We start from the raw sequence: 5,145 nt of genomic DNA on the forward strand, positions 1-5,145 counted from the left end.
CAGCTGTTCTTTTTTTTTGTTAAAAGGGACTGATTGCTCTCCAAACATGGTTAAAATCTACAGGTTTCCAAATCTCAACACATGATGAAGATTCTTTTATCACCAATAGACACCAATATACAGGGATCTGTGTAGTGGTACAACACACTTAATTGACATAGACACCAATATACAGGGATCTGTGTAGTGGTACAACACATTTAATTGACATAGACACCAATATACAGGGATCTGTGTAGTGGTACAACACATTTAATTGACATAGACACCAATATACAGGGATCTGTGTAGTGGTACAACACATTTAATTGACATAGACACCAATATACAGGGATCTGTGTAGTGGTACAACACATTTAATTGACATAGACACCAATATACAGGGATCTGTGTAGTGGTACAACACATTTAATTGACATAGACACCAATATACAGGGATCTGTGTAGTGGTACAACACATTTAATTGACATAGACACCAATATACAGGGATCTGTGTAGTGGTACAACACATTTAATTGACATAGACACCAATATACAGGGATCTGTGTAGTGGTACAACACATTTAATTGACATAGACACCAATATACAGGGATCTGTGTAGTGGTACAACACATTTAATTGACATAGACACCAATATACAGGGATCTGTGTAGTGGTACAACACATTTAATTGACATAGACACCAATATACAGGGATCTGTGTAGTGGTACAACACATTTAATTGACATAGACACCAATATACAGGGATCTGTGTAGTGGTACAACACATTTAATTGACATAGACACCAATATACAGGGATCTGTGTAGTGGTACAACACATTTAATTGACATAGACACCAATATACAGGGATCTGTGTAGTGGTACAACACATTTAATTGACATAGACACCAATATACAGGGATCTGTGTAGTGGTACAACACATTTAATTGACATAGACACCAATATACAGGGATCTGTGTAGTGGTACAACACATTTAATTGACATAGACACCAATATACAGGGATCTGTGTAGTGGTACAACACATTTAATTGACATAGACACCAATATACAGGGATCTGTGTAGTGGTACAACACATTTAATTGACATAGACACCAATATACAGGGATCTGTGTAGTGGTACAACACATTTAATTGACATAGACACCAATATACAGGGATCTGTGTAGTGGTACAACACATTTAATTGACATAGACACCAATATACAGGGATCTGTGTAGTGGTACAACACATTTAATTGACATAGACACCAATATACAGGGATCTGTGTAGTGGTACAACACATTTAATTGACATAGACACCAATATACAGGGATCTGTGTAGTGGTACAACACATTTAATTGACATAGACACCAATATACAGGGATCTGTGTAGTGGTACAACACATTTAATTGACATAGACACCAATATACAGGGATCTGTGTAGTGGTACAACACATTTAATTGACATAGACACCAATATACAGGGATCTGTGTAGTGGTACAACACATTTAATTGACATAGACACCAATATACAGGGATCTGTGTAGTGGTACAACACATTTAATTGACATAGACACCAATATACAGGGATCTGTGTAGTGGTACAACACATTTAATTGACATAGACACCAATATACAGGGATCTGTGTAGTGGTACACCACACTTAATTGACATAGACACCAATATACAGGGATCTGTGTAGTGGTACACCACACTTAATTGACATAGACACCAATATACAGGGATCTGTGTAGTGGTACACCACACTTAATTGACATGTCTATATAAAAAGTTACACAGTGACGATACCCCTGATTGAATAAACTATTGTTGCATATCTCATTTTCTTTAAAATGAAAACTGCAATATTTTTTTTAAATGTACTCTACGATATTGATTCAAGAGACTTTGGTCTATTTGGGTGATGATGATAATACCTTTTCTTAATATGCATATGTCTTATGTTAGAATATAAGGTACACTCCATGAGGAAATAATACTTGATCCCACAACAATTACGTGTACGATTCTCATATGGAATAGGGTTTGATCTGTGCCGACGACCTACCTCAACACTCAAATGTTGAGAAGAGACTAAGGCATAAGGTAATAGGATTGTGTCGCCATTTCTCAGTAGAATTTCTTCAAATTTTGTAGTTATATTGCTTTGAAGTAAAGAACATTTTCTACCACAAAAAAAAAATATAGGTTGTCAGAATTTTAAGGATTTTAAATGGAAATTTATGTAAAAAGGAGTGAATTTTGAAGAAAAAAAAAAGAAACACAATTTTTTGCAAAATAATGTCAATAAAAATGATACTGACATAGATAAGTATTGCATTAATGTATATCAATTTCATAAATGCTGAAATTGTGTAAAATTAATTATCTATAAACGATTAAAAAATGACATTTTATCGTAAAACCATATACACATAGTAACTGCATGTAAGAGTTATCTTTCTTTAAAAACTTCACAGTAGTGAAATAGGTAGCCGGTTTCCTGAAGTACAGAAAAATGGACACATGTGACTCATTGATTAAAAAAACAACTGAATTAATGCCTGGATTGCTTTGAAATATTTTAATATTGAAAGAACACACTGTTCTGTCAATAATAAACATACAATATTCATCAGTTTAATATTAAACATTAGAATATGCGGAAATTGTGATACTGTCTCCCTACATTGGATTTTCAACTTGGGATGTACTTAATTCCTATTTCCGTTTAGCAATACACTCTATGACCTTAAATGACCTTAGCTGTTCATAGGACTTTAAACAAAGTTAAACCAAACCTTAGTTCCCTCTGCCAATTTCGAAAAAAAAAATGAAAAAAATCTTATTTTAAATAAATGCTTCTATACTACCTGCAGACTGCATGTACCAAACATATCCAACACCTTTAGTAAAAGAAAGTTCTTTTACTGCTCTAGCCCAATTTTGTTTGGAAAACTGTTCAGCGTCCTGATACAAGATGTCATATACTGACCTAACAAGATCGTTTGTTAAATAACATATTATCCTCGGCCAATATTTTATGATACTGTAATATCTTATCTTTAAAAAAACGACCTAGTTCACCATAAACAAAGTTATTTTGCATTGTGGATTTAAAATATGATAATCTTTTACAAAATTTATGGTGTACACATTCAATATCCTCAGCCGAATCGAAGCCTCTTACCTCGCTACCATAGCGGCACAGGCGTTACCAATTTATCAAATAAATCGCAGATATATTTGGGCAATTAATTAACAAAGTTAACAAACCAGAGTTTTCTAAGCCTCATAAAATGGACCCCTCGGTGTAAAAACAATGCCGTCAAATGAAAACTTGTTCACTATCTCTATTTCTCCTCCGTCATAATAAAATCTAACGTCACTTGCCACCCTTTCGTCTTTTGTAAATATTATTACCCCAGTTTTATTTACATTCAGTTTTAATTTCCAGGTGTTACAATCCACTTTCAGTATGTCTAATCCGTGTTGTAACTGTTCAGCAGATTCTGAAAAATTGTGATATCATCTGCCTATGAAACCAAATGGAGTTTCAAATAATCAATTGTTATACCATCAGAACCATTCAATATAAATTAAATTTCTAAATCATTTACATACATAACAAATAAAAAAGGAGACAAACTTTCACCTTGAAGAACCCTGATAATAAATTGAAAACTTTTACCCTGTTTTAGGTGGTCGGGTGGTGCAGTAGATAGCGCAATTGCCTTTCACCAAGGCGGCCGGGGTTCGATTCCCCGATCCGACGTTAAAAGGTTGGGGTCACCTGCCTGACCACGTGGGTTTTCTCCAGGTACTCCAGTTTCCTCTCACACTAAGACCCCCCACACGCTAACATCCTGGCCAACAAGAGTGATTAATATAAGTTGAAATAACTTGATTCATAATTGTTGTTAAATAAATAAAGTTTATATTTAATATTTATTTATTTTACCCTGATTTGACAGAACAAGTTGTATTTTTAGCCACAAGTTGTCCCTTACAACTTAATCAAATGCTTTTGAGAAATCAATAAACGCACAATATATGTTTTTTTCAAATAAAAAGGATGGGAGAACTCCATTACATTATCTATTGTACTATGACCTGTCCTAAATCAAGCCTATGCGTCAACGTAAAAAACCTTATATTTCTCTGCACAGCAATTAAGCCTTTAATTCAATACCCTCGTGAATAATTTCCAAACTACACTCAATAAAGTTATTCCCCTTTAGTTGGATACATCTGACAATGATCCCTTCTCTTTAAAGGAATAATATATCCCTCAGTCCATGCATCTGGAAAAAAATCTTTTCTTAAAAACAGAATTGAGCAATACATCAATGCTTTAATAAATGTATGAGGCCCGGCACTTTCACATGGCTTTAGCCGAGTGACTGTATTTCTCTCATTCAGTATCACAATTTTTAAAACTCTTCAAACCTGACCTGTTTTTCACCCTTAACATAATATCTTTCAACAAAATTTACAACCTTAGTTTCAGGCTCAAAACTGGATTATCTGGATTTGTGAGATGAGAAAAACTCCACAAAATCATCAGCAGTAATAAATGATTTTGGTTTATTTGTACATGATAATTTTAATAAACGCCAATATTCTTATGAATTGTTTTCCGTAGCCTGTAGTAATTTTCCTGTATGTTCTCTTTCGCAGGCCATTCAACATTTCATTGCTTTATATTTAGATTCATTCTTTTCTAGACCATATTTCTCACATATCTTTCTATACCAAGGAATATTGGTGGAGTTTTCTTGCGTGATATAAACCCCAGAAAACAATAGTATGTGGCAAGATAAGTGTTGTCGCTTTACATAAACCTTCATTGAAAATACTGACAGCAATGTTTAAATCTGCATTACTAATTTCTGTCGTACTCGATAACCGGTTAATTTCTAGAAAATTGGACCTTCAATCATCTTTGTGTATTTACAAAAACAACTTATAAGTGCAGGGTTCCATTTATACTTAGTTATCTCGAATGGAATGTCGTCATCAACTGTGTTATACCTACAGGTTTCCGTAGACACTTTCATTTCCAAATATACTGCCAGATGATCACAACATTTGGAAAGTCATCACTGAAGTTGACAATTGATGAGAATCTGGGTGTTGTAATTACAACATC

Source organism: Mizuhopecten yessoensis, unplaced genomic scaffold (assembly GCF_002113885.1).
Source record: "Mizuhopecten yessoensis strain PY_sf001 unplaced genomic scaffold, ASM211388v2 scaffold11153, whole genome shotgun sequence".
Taxonomy (NCBI): Eukaryota; Metazoa; Mollusca; class Bivalvia; order Pectinida; family Pectinidae; genus Mizuhopecten; species Mizuhopecten yessoensis.